Below are 15,820 nucleotides of genomic sequence, written 5' to 3' on the forward strand. Positions count from 1 at the left end.
TTCCAATAATACTGACTATGGGCTGAATTATGTCCTCCCCCCACTCCCCCACCCCCGCCAAAAAATGCCTATGTTGAAGTCCTAATCCTAGTACCTCAGAATGTGATATATTTGGAGATAGGATCTTTAAAGAGGCAATTAAGTTAAAATGATGTCATTAAGGTGAGTCCTAATCCAATATTACTGCTGCCCTTATTAAGAAGAATAAATTTGGACACAGAAATGTACAGAGGAAAGACAGTATTCAGACACAGGGGGAAGTTGGCCATCTACAAACCAAGGGGAGAAGCCTCAGAAGGCATCAAAACAGTTGACACCTTAATCTTGGACTTCTAGTCTCCAGAACTGTGAGAAAAAAAATTTCTATTTTTTTAAGGCACCCAGTCTGTAGTACTTTGTCATGGCAGCTCCAGCAAACTAATACAACCAGGTATTGAAAGAATATCAGTCCAAACAGGTGCACCAGAAAAGAAGTTAACTATGTGAAGTGATGGATGTGTTAACTAATCATATTGTGGTAATTATTTCACAGTCTGTCTGTATATCAAATTGTCACGTTGTACACCTTAAATTTACACAATGCTACATGTCAATTGTATCTCAATAAACCTGGAAGAAAATAGTCATGTTAAAAAAAAATAAAGAGGTGCACCAAACTTTAGTCTAGTTATCATGCCCATATACCTTAACCTTGCCCTGTCCAAACCTATGGCTCTATTTTGGTCTTTTTTCTGAGGAGTAGACCCGCTCATCAACTGTATTTTTGCCATTCCTCCATGGATATCTACCTAGCACCTGGAACTCAAGTGCTCCAAATCTAAGTCGTGATGTTTTCCTTCAATTCTGCTAATCTCTGGTTGTTTCTATCTTACATAATGGCCATGGAGAGGCCTAAGACTCATTCTAGACTTCTGCCCCTGCCCTCCTATACATCCCTTTGAGTACACATCAAAAGAGTCAGTTTATCCTACTTTGGCTCTTTTCTCAGAGTGTGCTGTTATTCCCTTGATAGGGAGGGTCTAGAGCCTCAGCAGGGTGTGAGACGGGACTTGCTCCCTGCTCCTTGGCTGTTGTGGCCCTGTCAGGGGCAGGGTCTGCTCCCCAGTTGTTGGAACGAAGCCCTGAGGGTTGGCTTGATCAGGCTCTGTTGCCCTTGAGTGCATGCTCTGCCCCAAAGGAGGCAATTGCTGTAGCACGTGAGGCCCTTGCGCTCACAGAGAACCTATGCACTGCTTGTGTAGGCGTCTGTGGCTCTGTTCAGAAGCAGCCCAAGGTTGCATCCCTTCCTCTGTTGTGCCTGTCCCAGATCTGGTGCAAAGCTGTGGTGTGGAGTAGGCTGGGGCTGGGGGTTGAGGCGCTGTGGCTGTAGCAATTGAGGTGGCTGTGCTTCTGCCAGAGATCTGGGCTGCCTCTGTGGCAGTTTTGACCCAACACCTATTTTCCCCAGATCCAGCACTAAGCTGCAGCGTGGAGTGGGCGGGTGGAGCCGGGGTACTGTTGCTGGGAGAGGAACCGCTGTGTGCTCCTGTGGGCACTGACACTGGCCACTGCCGCCCCACCCAGATCACAGTCCAGAACCCCTGGTCTGTCTCTGCATGACTAGACTGCATCTTTTCCCAGGGCTCTCAGTTGGCCCAGATCTTACAGCAGGCTGTGGTGTGGAGTGAGTGGGCCTCGGGTGTTCACCCTGTTCAGACTGGGATGTGCAGTGAGTCGGCTGCTGTCTGTGCAAGGCTCTCTCTGCCTTGATTGTTGGCAAGCCAGCATGTACACACTCCTCACAAGTGGAGTCTAGGCTTCACCAGCCCTTCTGTCTGTCCCAGTGATTCTCCCAGCAGCCACGGGGGCTTGTCTCCTCCACACAGGATCCCAAGACTGTGATGTCCAGATTGTGGCTTGACGTGTTGGCGCCCCAGGGTGAGGGTCCACCCATGTGAACCTTCTCTTCCTTACAGACCCTTCCCTGGGGTGCAGCTCCCGACCCGATGCCTCTTTTCTGTCCTACCCGGTTACATGAAGATCTTTCTTGCAGCTTTGATTGTTTAGTTCTTCTGATGGCTTCCGGTTAGTTTTCTGGGAGAATTATTCCACATGTAGATGTATTTTTGATGTGTTTGTGGTGGGAGGGAGCTCCATGTCCTCCTACTCCACCATCTTCATCTATGATTCTATTATTTAAATTAAAAAGTTCGAATTCCTCAGCAAGGCATTCAAGGTCTTTTATAATCTGGTCCAAACTACCACTTCAACATTTTTATTACCACATCTTCCTCTTGGCCAAGTAAGCTTCACTCCTGCCACACCAATAGATTTTTTTACATCCTCCAGTACAAAATATATTCTCACACTTTGTTTTTGGTCATGTTAGTCACTGCATGCGATGCCTTTCATTCCCTGTTTTACTGTTAAAACTCCACACATCCTTTGAGGCCCAAATAGATTGGTATTTTCTCCAAGAAACCGTCCTTGTAAATTGGCACTCCCAATTGTGATTGGCAGTTTCATACTTTGCACCTCCTATTGTACTTTTTGAATCCCATTTCCTTCATATTTATTACATTTTGTTTTAGTTTGGTATCACTGGCCTTCCCCAGGAGGTAGGAAGCTTTGTGAAAGCAAGGGCAATTTTTTTGTTCATTTTTCTATACCAACCCACTATGTAGTGTAAGGCTTTGTACACTATAGGTGATCTTTAAATGAGCTGAATGAGTGTAAGGGTTTGCAAAGTATCAATTCTATAAGAGTTTTGAGTTTGAAAACATGTTACCATTTAATTAACTTTAGTTCACTTATTTTGTGGAAAATATGGTTTACTCGTTCACAGACCCAAAGGCTGATTTCTCTTTTTGGCTATAAAGTAGATCTTAGAAAATATTATGAGAAATGAAGTGCAAGTTAATCAGAGAGGTGAAAATTAAATTTTCCTTGAAATGTCCTCAGATTTAAATTCAGAGAAACTGTTCAGAAGGCAAAAATGTGGTTAAATTTGCCAAATCTAAAATATTTTTAGTAATATTTTATGGTGATTGTCAATCTTCTCAGGGCTCAGACACAGACTATGGAAGAAGCAGGTCTACTTTTCTGAATCTAGAGGAAATGCTATTTGGAATTGAAAGTGGCCTTGCAATCTGAGAGACTATATAGCAAAACATACAGCACTTGAGATGTAGCCAACACTAAGTAGACTCAAACCTTTCATTATCTTTACCCTTTCCCCCAATTATTTTTGAAAGCAAGTCTGATATAAGTACCATTTACTCCTAGGACAGGATCCTGTGGAGTCACTGCCTAATCCATTACACACTCTCAAGTTATGGTATCCTTTTGCCTTAGATTTAGTTGTTGTGTTTTTGTTTCTTGTTTTAAGGAAGAAACTTCTTAAAGTTTCTTACTGTAGAGTTGTGTTGGAGAAACAGAGGCTGTTCTAATTTAAATGTCTTATATGATTACTGTGTGTGCTTTTTAAGGATTCCCCACTGATGCCTTTTAGAGCCCTGGGTCTTCAGAGTCCACGATTTGAAAATTGCTGACTTAATAATTTAATTTAGCTTTATGGAGGAAACATAATAGTTATTTTGCTCTGACAGCATGAGTTCTGAATGTTTCCACTCCCTAGAAGTTGATAAGGCAACTCTTCACTAGATTTCTTAAAACTCAGCAAGGAGAACCTCTCTTAGTGGTGGTTAAATGAAATGCAGTTAGAAAATTTGACAGGAGAAGGTAAAATATTTGACATCCTCTACATACTCATATATAATGCTCTCCATACATGTGGATTCCATTTCTCCACCCAACTCCATATTCACTGTATAGAGTACTGAGTAGAGTTCTCTTTGCTATAACAGTAGGTCCTTAGTAAAAATACTTAATGTTTTAAGTTGCCAAGGCTGTGAGTGGCTGGAAGGCTCTCACATTGCCTTTGGTTTGTCTCATGTTTTCCCCCTTAGAATGTAAATTGCTCAAGTACAGCTACCTTTTTGCCTTTGAGACTCCTTTTCAATCAGCATAAATAAATGATTATTGACCTTTAGGACAATGGTATCAGGCTGGAAAGGGTGGTAGCCCAACTACAGACAAAAATATTGCTGCCTAGATACAGCAGCTCAATCAAAAAGTTGCATGCACATATTCTTGCTTTGAGTAGGGCCTACTGTATGCCTCATTTCACTAGTTTTGTTTTCCTTTTTGGAGGGTTGCTTTTAATGCCTTTGTCTTTTAGTTACGCAGCTTTGTAGCTACAGTCAGTCTTCTCCACCCTTGCCCCAGGCCTACGAGAATAAGGGTAGTTGATTTATGCATCAAAAGTCTGATAGTACATAAAAGGTCATTCATCGAAAACTAAGGGGGCTGTTTAAACAGTGGTGGTCATGCAAATTAGTATGATTGCTGGCCCAGGTCCTGAGAGAAATTAGGTTGAGCTGAATGGAAACCAAGCTATGAGAAAGTTTGATTTTAAATAAGGTTTGAGAGCATACGTTTCTACTCTGGTACCAGATTTTTTCATGTCACTATCGTGAATTGCTACCAGTTGCATGAAATTAATAAATGTGTATAATAGGGCTATGGAGATTGGCTGGGGGGTGAGTCTGTGGTAACGGCATTGTTGGTAGGCAGATAGATGTTTTTAATTTATCTTTACTGTTTGGTTAGACAACATGAATTATTTTGAGATATAACTTTTTTTTTTTAATAATTCTCCCACACCTGCCTCCCCCACCCCGTAAGGAAGCCTGACACCAAGAGAAGGAACAATAGATTCCTTTGACTCTGACCCTCTGTGCTAGTCTGACTAGAGTTTTGTTTATTTAATTGAAAGATATTTGACATATAACATTGTATAAGTTTAAGGTGTACAATATGTTGATTTGATACACATAATATGATTATAGATTGTAATATGATTGCCATTGTAGCATCAGTTGGCACCTCTATCAGGTCACACAATTATTATTTCTTTTTTTGTGGCGGGAATAATTAAGATCTAGTCTCTTAGCAAGTTTGATGATTATAATACAATATTGTTGTCTATGTTCACTATACTGTACGTTAGATCTCCAGGACTTATTTATCTATTGGTTGCAAGTTTTGACCAGAGTTATTTTTAAAGGTGCTGTGGATAGTTTCCCTTCAAACTGGTCTTTCTCTGTCTTTGGCTATTCTGCCCCACTCTTCCAACAATGGGCAACTTGGGCAACTGATAGGGCGAAGCTCGAGAAGTTCTGGACGTATGCAGTGAATAACAGGAAGTGGTGCAACATACCTTTGGCTAATCCCTCTGAAGTCCCACCTCCTCCCCTCCATTAATTTCCTTGTGCTATTTCTAGTTGGCAGCCACTGCTCAGCATCTCAAAGAGATGGTAACTGGATTTAGTGGGACTTCTCTAAATCCCAGAGTCATGGTGTCATTAAACTCTCATGATTCTATTTTCACTTATATGTATCCTTTATTCTCATAAATAATATCAAGACACTCTCTATGTTGAATCAGCTATGGAGGATATTAAAAAAAATAAACACAAAGCTCTCACTGGATGCATGACGCCCTTCCTTAGGTTGGCTTTTACATTCTGGAACTTACATGGAAGAGTGCATATAATGTAAATGTACAGCAAAAAATAATAAAATGAACAGCAATGTACCCTCCACCCAGTTTGAGAAATAGAACATAACAATACCTCTGAATTTCCCTATGCCGTGGGTCCCTTCCTAATCCTATCACCTCTTGCCTTTCAGAGGTAACCACTATCCTGAATACTGTTGTATGAATTCCCTTGCTTTTCTTTATGGTTATACCACATATGTATGTATCCTTAAATAATAAATCACTTAATTTCATGAGCTTCTGAACTTCATATGAACTGAATCACATCTACGTGTATGCTTCTGTGACCGGCCCTTTTTTGCTCAACATTATGGCTTTGAGATTAACCTGTGTTGTCGTCTAAAGCTGCGTTTTGTTTATTTTTATTGTTGTATTTAATCTATTGTTTGATCTCAATTTTTATATCTATTCTCTTATTGATGGATATGTGGGTTGTTAAATTGTATACACTAAGATTATACATTATACCTTACTTTAAGATATTAAATAGAAAATTTCTAAACAAAATATTTTCAAATTGTTTAATCATATTTCCTTTTTGCCTGAAATGGCTATATGCAATTCAACTGAACGTTTCTCTAATTCGTAAACTGCTCAGGCATTATCATAGCAGTCACTTTGAGAAGATACTAGTGATATGTCGCTAAAAGGGCACATCAGCCACAGACAGACAGAAATATATTCTGTAGTGGGTTGAATAAGTGCTCCCCCTGATGCCCACCAGGAACATCATTATGTGAACTTATTTGGAACTAGGGTCTTTGCAGATGCAACTAATTAAGATGAGGTCATGCTGGATTAGGGTGGGCAGTAAATCCAATGACTGGTGTCCTGACAAGAAGAGAGGACACAGAGAGACACAGATGCACGGAGAAGAAGGCCATATGACTATGGAGGCAGAGATTAGAATAATGTAGTTACAAGTCAAAGTATGCTAAGGATTGCTGGGAGCCACCAGAAACTAGGAAGAGGCAAGGAAGGAGTCTTTTCCTAGAGGCTTCAGAGGGAACGTGGTCCTGCCAACTGATTTCAGATTTCTAGCCTCCAGGACTGTGAGAGAATAAGTTTCTGTTGTTTTCAGCCACTCAGTTTGTGATCATGTGTCATGGCTGCCCTGGGAAACTAAAACACCCTCCATGAGTAAAGACGGATGAGATGCACCTCATGGAGCTTTGGATTCTAGAAGACCCTGCCTAGTTTCCCAGCTTCAAAACTCTCGTCTTGGTGGGGCTCCTTGGGCACCAGGATCATGACCTCTTACAACAGTTCCACAGGCTGAACTGCTGTCCACGATGGTCCATCTGAAGTTGGCTGACGGAGTTGATGTCAGGTTGTAGAGCTCCTGTTGGGCTGTACTCAGTGAGTTCAGGCAGTGCTGAGGGGCAGCTGACATTATAGGGCTTGTCCTCTGGAAGGACTGTGGGCCCACCCACTCACTGTGCCTGAGCAGTCCTCCTCAGTCCTGGAAGAGGCCGTATCTGGATGGAGGTGATTAGCCTAGTGGAAGCTCTAGCTGCCCCAAGTCCAGCTGATCACCCCAAGGGTTGACAGGATTTTCACACTGGCTGGGAAGCTCAGCTCTCAGCCAGAAAGCCTCAGCAAGTACCTGTAGGGCAAAAGTTGCCTCCAGTGTTTGAACAAGCACTGTTGGCTCTGTTGGCTCTTATTTTCTTATTTCTGGCCTCTAAAGGAATCCTTTACTTCTCAACAGCTTTGCTATAGATTTTAAACATTTAAAATGTTTTATTTAGCATATTAACTTGTGCTGTACTAGAAGGTTTTCTTTGGACATTTAGTCTATCATTTGAGCCTAGCCACTGAGGGCTAGAATTTAGCTGTCCCTTGCAAAACGGCATTAGCGGTTAACCAAGAATCATATTCTACTGAAGAAATATAGGTATTGTAATCTGTTAGCTGTCCATGTTCATTCTTTAATTCAATAGTCATCTATATAGGTAAGCCAGTGTACTAGATATCGTTAGGAATCCAAAGACAATAGAATCAACTTAAGCCTAGCAGACTATCTATAAATCAGATAAGTATCTGGTAATTTTGTTTATAGTTTACCCATGACATAATTCTGTGTATTAATTTATTTAATTAGAAATTTCAAAAAAATAAAAAGAATTTCCTTCCATTGTTGTTAAAGGAGAAACATCTAGATATGACTGTAGATTTGATTGATCATAATGTCTAAATTTGGGATTACTTATGAATTAATCTGCCAGTTACAAAGATATCTGTAACAGGGAATGCCCTTCCTTTATTTTTATTGTTTTGAAAAGTTAAAAATTCCTTAATTTTTTGTTCCTGGTACGACTACCACAATTTACAGGGCAATATACCTGATATAATGAAAAGAAAATGACAAAGCTACAACAGATAAAAGACCTCAGGAATGTACATCTAATTGACACTACATTGCATTAATAAATAGCTGCACTTTTTGCAAACTGTGTCTGTGACAGTCCTGAACAAGAAGGGTTTCCTGTTAAGCTGCAGTACCGTTTCTAACTATGGATCATCATTCCTTCCGTGGCAGATTTTTACAGTTGCTCTAATGCTTTGGGGACGACTGTCTCAAAGTAACCTGCAGTTTTCTTGACAACTCCTTGCTCTCTCTCCTGCTGAGAAATGTAGCCCTTTTCTTCTGAGTTTTTAGAACCTTCTGCTACCATCCACCACTTCCACCACCAGATCCATAACCACCACCATAGGGACTGCCCAGACTTCTTCCACCAAAACTGTCCCCCTTTATGGGTCCATAATTTGATTGCTGTTGTCCACTATAATTTCCAAAATCATTATAGTTCCCAACACCACCATAGTTACCTCCAAAACTTCCTCCTTCATTGTAACCATCATATCCTCCACCACTGCCTCCATATCCACCACCTTGGTTTCCATATCCACGTCTACCACCACCAGCCTCCTCTTCCACCAAAGTTTCCACCACGGCCAAAGTTACCTCCACCACCTCCAAAGTTTCCTCCACCACACATAACGTTGCCAGATCCACCTCCACGACCTCTTTGTGATCCAACAGACTACATTTCTTGTTTAGAAAGGGGACTTTTTCACTTTACACTTATCCCCATTAATAGTGTGGTACTTCTGAACAATAATTTTGTCAACTGTATCATGATCATCAAAAGTTACAAAAGAAAATCTTCTCTTTTTTCCACTCTGCCTGTCTTCCATAACTTCTATGGTTTCAATCTTGCCATACTTTTCAAAGTAGTCTCTCAAATTATATTCTTCTGTATCTTTTTTTTTTAACATCTTTATTGGAGTATAATTGCTTTACAATGTTGTGTTAGTTTCTGAGGTATAACAAAGTGAATCAGCTATATGTATACATATATCCCCATATCTCCTCCCTCTTGCGTCTCCCTCCCACCCTCCCTATCCCACGCCTCTAGGTGGTCACAAAGCACCGAGCTGATCTCCCTGTGCTATGCAGCTGCTTCCCTGTATCTTCTTTAATACCACCAACAAAAATTTTCTTCACTGTTAGATGGGCATCAGCCTTGTGTGGTTGAGCACACATTGCTGCATCCACCTCTTCAACACAAGAGTTAGTCACAAAACCAAAGCCCCTGGAACGTTTTGTTTGGGGGTCTCGTATCACCACATAATCTGTAAGTGTGCCCCATTTCTCAAAATGTTCTCTTAAGCTATCATCTGTAGTTTCAAAGCTCCGACCACCAATAAACAGTTTTCTCAACTATTCTGGTTCCTTTGGATCATGGCCCTGCATTTTGAGACTGGACTCACCTCTTCCAAATTGAGTTCAATATCGCCTCTACTTTAAGTGTAGTCAAATAACTTAATTTCATGTAGGCAGCTTCCTTTTTTGCTTGTAGGGAATGTAGGTGTTGGCTCTTGTATTCTTTTTGAATGTTATTTCAAAAGCTATTTCTGTGTACCATCTGGTACACCATTATTCAGCTTCTTTAACAATAAATAGCAAAGTTGTCACTAACCTACACAAATGAGGGCTGTTCCAACTCTGCTTTCCTGAACTTGAGGCACCAACTTGATTAGAGAAGGGAAACTAAAGACTCCACTTTTCTCCCCTACTATCCCTCATCACAGCTGATCAAAGTCCTTTCTCCTGTACAATCTACCAATGGGGGAGGGGTACTGGTTTGCATGAAGTTGTACAGTGAGTGATTGAGAGGTCAGTCTCTGAAATTCAAGTCCTGGCTTTGAAACATCCTAGTTGTGTTACTGTGGTAGGCTCTAACTTCAAGCCTGGGTTTTCCTCATGTATAAAACTGGGTGCAGTAGCATGTTTTGCGGGATGAGAGTAAATATTAAATAGGATAATGTATGAAAAGTGATTACATATATTATCTGGCATTAGTTCAGTGTTAAATAAATGTTGATATGAAGCTATGACACATGTGGTCCAGTCTTACAGCAGTATAGCAGTCAAAGCCTGGAAGTTGAAAAAAATCTGATATGCTCAGTCTCCTTACTTATACTTAACCAACCCTCTGAAGAGGACACATAGCCTTTAGCAACACTTCTTAAACCCTCTTTGCTTTCACACCTACTCAGTCAGTTATTTGACTCACCTTAAACTCCTGCCCCATAGACAAAGAGCCTCTCCTCCTTTCAGTCCTCCCTCTTCTCCCAATGTTGAATCACCTAATAGCAAGGAAAGACACTTCTCTGGGGAGATCTGAAAAAGAAAATGAGTGGGCAAAATCAAAATTCTTTTAGTGGTTGTTAACCACTGTTTGTTTGATGGTGATAAAATGGCCAACATACCAATATACAAAAACTGCTTTCTCCCATCACATTTTATCAATTCTGATGTCCTTTTAAAAACTATCATTCATTCACACATTATTGTAAGGTTCTGCAGCCAGAAAACTGAATCACTGACCAATCAGATTCAAAGGACTCGTAGTTTTGATGGTCAGGGGAGCAGGTAATTTTGGAGCAAGATGCTCCAAACACTGAGTGATAATAAGAAAACCATAATACCATTTAAAGTATGATGTACATTTGTATTACACTTTACAATTTTATGAGTGTTTTCACATAAGTTATTTAATCTGATTCCCCACAAAAATCTTGTGAGGTTGGCAGACTGAGGATAATTGTCTCCGTTTTAATAAATGCAGAGACTGTAACATAGGAGATTGACATGGGAGGTGCTGCAGTGAGTGGCTTCAGACAGTCAGAGAGTCAGATGAGAGCCCTGGTCACCCAGGAGGGAGGCCGATGAGGGGCACAGGAAGGGAGGGCCCCTCTTAGCCCTGCCATGCACCCTGAGGAGCAGAGCATCCCATTTGGTACTGATGCCTTAGCTTGTTGATTCTTGCTGTATATCCTTCCAGGCATTTTGTGGCTATCTTACGATGTTGGCACCATAATGGAATTTTATCTGCAAAACACGTTAGCCTAAGAGAAAATTCTATTAACACTTGCCTTTCCTTTCTTCTACTCTGATATTAAAAAAAAAAAAGAGTTAAAGAAAAATTATGGTTTTTTTTAAGAAACAGGAAAGATTTTCTTAGGTTGATTTTTCATAACTAAGGATTGTTAAACATGTCTGTTGTGGCTTTCAGAGCACAAGGTACCACAGTCAAGTAAGACCTTTTATCCCCCAGTAGAGAGAAATGGTACATTTTATTCAATACATTAAATTATGTAGACATTAGCCACAACATGTTGATTCAGCTTCACAGGAAATGAAAATCAATACCATCTGTGTGGATAGCGGCTCTACATTACCACAGCACACACTGTAATGTGTTCATTGCGTCTCAGCTCCAAAACCTCACTTTATTTAGAATGACATTATTGTAAGATTTTTAAAAGTCACTTTAATATGCATGTAAAAATCCAAATCAAGAAGTCAACAGATTTTGAATCCAGATTTTAGAAGCAATATTCTCCAGCTGCTTTGAATTTGCCTAGCATTTGATAAATTTTGAAACTGTCATGAGATACAGGTCTTCAAAGGCTGTGAGACATGGCCCAAGTGCCTAGCATCGAGCCCAGTACACAGCAGGTGCTCAAAAAATGTTTGTTGAATTAATGAATCAGCACAAGATGCACCATCAATTTCATAACATATTCTTGGGGGGCTTCCCTGATGGGGAAGAATCTGCAGTGGTTAAGAATCTGCCTGCCAATACAGGGGACACAGGTTTGATCCCTGGTCCAGGAAGATCCCATGTGCCACAGAGCAACTCAGCCTGTGTGCCACAACTACTGAAGCCTGTGTGCCTAGAGCCTGTGCTCTGAAACAAGAGAAGCCAGCGCAATGAGAAGCCCATACACTGCAATGAAGAGTAGCCCTAGCTCGCTGCAATTAGAGAAAGCCCGTGTATAGCAACGAAGACCCAACGCAGCCAAAAAATAAATAAATAACATATTCTTGGGAAAAAAGAAACCTTAAAGTAAATGTACCCATTGACTGCAAGATGTACAATGATTTAATTTTAAAAAATATTTATTTATTTATTTGGTTGCCCCGGGTCTTAGTTGTGGCAGGCGGGCTCCTTACTTGCGGTTCTAGGGCTCTTTAGTTGTGGCTCGCCAGCTCCTTAGTTGTGGCATGTGAACTCTTAGTTGCGGCATGCGTGTGGGATCTAGTTCCCTGACCAGGGATCGAACCCAGGCCCCCTGCATTGGGAGCATGGAGGCTTATCCATTGCATCACCAGGGATGATTTTTAAAATGTGAAAAAAACTGATTAAGAATCTACAGAGGGGGCTTCCCTGGTGGCGCAGTGGTTTAGTCTGCCTGCCAATGCAGGGGACATGGGTTCGTGCCCCGGTCCGGAAAGATCCCACATGCCGCAGAGCGGCTGGGCCCGTAAGCCATGGCTGCTGAGCCTGCGCGTCCGGAGCCTGTGCTCCGCAAAGGGAGAGGCCACAACAGTGAGAGGCCCGCGTACCGCAAAAATTAAAAAAAAAAAAAAAAAAAAAAAGAATCTAGGGAGAGACTTCTCTGGTGGTCCAGTGGTAAAGAATCCACCTTCCAATGCAGGGGACACGGGTTCACTCCCTGGTCGAGCAACTAAGATCCCACATGCCGCGGGGCAACTAAGCCCACGTGACACAACTACTGAGCCTGCACACCTCAACTAGAGAGACTGCATGACGCAAACTACAGAGCCCACGTGCTCTGGAGCCCACACGCCACAATTAAAGGGAGAAAACCCGCATGCCACAAGTAGAGAGAAGCCCGTGTGCTGCAACAAAAGACCCAGCATGCTGCAACAATTATCCTGTGTGCCGCAACTAAGATGCCACGCAGCCAAAAATAGTAAAATAAATAAATAATAAAATAAATAAATATTAAATGTATGTTTTAAAAAAAAGAATCTAGGGAAAGCAGTAGTTGCTCTAGGAGAGGCAAGTATAAATGCATTGGAAGTCTGAAGGACAAAGAGTTTAATTTCAGACAGAGGGACCAGATAATTTTTTTCCTATAATTATCTGGAGGCACTGTTAGGATGGGCCCTTTTTTGAGAGCTCCAGAATTCCTGAGTAGGAGTGGCTTGGAGGAAACAATCTGGTTGGGAAGAGGATGACGGAGCAGCTAAGGGACTTGTTCTAAAAATGCATTTGTTTAGCGAGCATGCTGATTTCTTTAGATTGTATGTTTATTATCTGGAGGGCCTGGATAGGACTGGAGGTGAGGAGGGGTTGATGGTGAGTATGTAGAATTTAAAAATTTTCCATTTTAGGCATATAGGAATTTATGTCTAGATCTGTATCTTTATCTGTCTACTCTCTGTCTACTTGTCTATCTCTCTTTTGCTTTCTTTTAGTGAAAGCAATAGACTCAAGTTATCTGTCTTTATTGAAAATAATCAATATTTATATTTATTCTATACTATTATACTTCATCATCCTCTCCCATATTCAGGGAATTTCCTGAGTGAGCATCTTTGTCTTCTCCATCTCCATACCCACAGCATTAATTAGCACAGAGCCTGGCTTTCAGTAGGTGTGAAATAAAGTTATTTATTGAAAGGAATGCCCTTGAAAAGCATAGATGGTATGGTTAATTCTTTTCAGCATGACCACATATCAGGTCATCTTTCATTTTGTAGACAGAATGATGAAGCAAGATTAGAGGCCCAACTTAGAGTCATAAGTAAAAGTCAGAAGAAAACCTGAGCAAGAATCCAGAGGATTCAAGTCCCAGTAGTGTATTTTGCATCATATTATCCAAGTTCCAGCAAAAATCACATGGATGTTCCTTGCATATGAATATGTCCTTTGTGGGAATTGGGACCGTTTTATTATTATGTCAAACCTTTAAAAGTCAGACATGCACTTTAAATTGATTTTTGGGGGTAGGTTTTGACCTCTCTTGTTACTACTGTCACATGCATGTGCAAGACAGCTGATGGGAGAGGATGTGTACCTGCCTCCAAGTAATTACATGCTACGGAGCCTCATCATTTCTGGTTCTTTAATCCAAATTTCTTAACCAACTCCTTTCAAATTGGATCTTTAGTACAGCCATTCTAATTCTATAGCTTCAAAACAAATTCATTTTAAAAAATATTTATTTATTTATTTTTGCTGTGTTGTGTCTTCGTTTCTGTGCGAGGGCTTTCTCTAGTTGTGGCAAGCGGGGGCCACTCTTCATTGCAGTGCGCGGGCCTCTCACTATCACGGCCTCTCTTGTTGTGGAGCACAGGCTCCAGACGCGCAGGCTCAGTAGTTGTGGCTCACAGGCTTAGTTGCTCCACGGCATGTGGGATCCTCCCAGACCAGGGCTCGAACCCGTGTCCCCTGCATTAGCAGGCAGATTCGCGACCACTGCGCCACCAGGGAAGCCCAACAAAGTCATTTTTAAGCTATTTGAACTTAAAATATTTGGAAAAAAAATCTGAACGATTTCTGAAAGCACAAAGCAGGTATTTTCTTCAAACTCAAGTAACTGAAATAACTGAAGATATTTAGTTCAAATTGCAAATAAATTCACCTTTGGATTGAGACAAGGCAAGAGAAATATCAGACCCAAAGGTCAAAAGGAACATTTTGGAGTAAGTTATAAACAGAAAATAGGGATTTAGAATGAAAAAGATGAATCAACAATAAGATGGGATCATGACACCTTGGTAAGTATTTTTTATTATTTTTTAAAACTCACTGTGCTAACCCAGGACTTTATTTTCACTGACTCTAATTGAGACTATTTTAGTGATTTTGTGTGTGTGTGTGTGTGTGTGTGTGTGTGTGTGTGTGTTGAAAGGATCAGGAAATGATACTCTGTACTTTGTTATGTCTTGATTCAGAGAAATTTAAAGCATATAGAAATCTTGGGCTAGATCTCTTCTCCATTCCCTGACTCTCCCTAGAACACTTATGCCAAAAATTACCATTCTCTGTGGTATCAGATTCTCAGGGAGAAGTAACTGTTTAGAGGAATTCATTTTCCAAATGCCCAAATTTCACCAGATTCAAATAGTGCTGATGTAAATAAATAACAGTTGTAAACTTGAAAAGTGGATAAGATTATTAGATGTGCCTGTCGATAGGTAATTAGCACAAGCACATTTGTGATTTATTGGAAAGTTCAAGGGCAACTGGAATGACTTCTGTTATTCTGCAGTTGCATGTTGGAGTTAAATCCTGTGTTTTCTGGAGCTGCAAACGTCTGTAGTATGATATTCATCATCATTTTAAATGTGTTTATTGAGTGGGAGGTCTCTAATTAGGAATCTGCTCTCATTCCAGTTGATATTGGGTTAAAATGTACTTTTTCACCAGCTACTTAAAAAGAGTTCCTAATCCAGCAACTCCACTCCTGGCTATTTATCCGAAAAACAAAAACAAAAACAAAAAACACTAATTCAAAAAGATACATGCACTCCTGTGCAGCATTATTTACACCAGCCATGATATGGAAGAAACCTAAGTGCCCATCAATAGATAAATGGGTAAAGACGATGTGGTATACATAGATACACACACACACACACACACACACAAAGTGGAAAATTACTCAGCCATAGAAAGAAAAGAGATCTTGCCATTTGTGACAAAGTGGATGGACCTAGAGGGAATTATGTGAAGTGAGGTAAGTCAGACAGAGAAAGAAAAATACTGTATGATTTCACTTATATGTGGAATCTAAAAGACAAAACAAATGAACAAATATAACCAAACAGAAACAGAGTCATAGATACAGAGAACGAACAGGCAGTTGCCAGAGGGGAGGGAAGTTGGA

At 40.7% G+C, this 15,820-nt stretch overlaps 1 long non-coding RNA gene and 1 pseudogene across 2 annotated transcripts in view; both read right to left on the minus strand.

The window, feature by feature from the left end:
• The window catches only part of LOC307191263, a 214,226-nt gene that overhangs the window by 31,993 nt on the left and 166,413 nt on the right, over positions 1–15,820 (minus strand). The window contains exon 4 of the long non-coding RNA XR_013829675.1: positions 10,186–10,292. This is a non-coding gene — a long non-coding RNA (uncharacterized lncRNA). The remainder of the gene's footprint in view (positions 1–10,185; positions 10,293–15,820) is intronic.
• LOC307191641 (heterogeneous nuclear ribonucleoprotein A3-like) lies at positions 8,261–9,362 on the minus strand (annotated as a pseudogene). Its single transcript has 2 exons — positions 9,080–9,362; positions 8,261–8,868 (listed from the first exon to the last, which is right to left on the minus strand). The product of its transcript is annotated as a heterogeneous nuclear ribonucleoprotein A3-like (transcript).

This window comes from Stenella coeruleoalba, assembly GCF_951394435.1.
Source record: "Stenella coeruleoalba genome assembly, chromosome: 9".
NCBI lineage: Eukaryota > Metazoa > Chordata > Mammalia > Artiodactyla > Delphinidae > Stenella > Stenella coeruleoalba.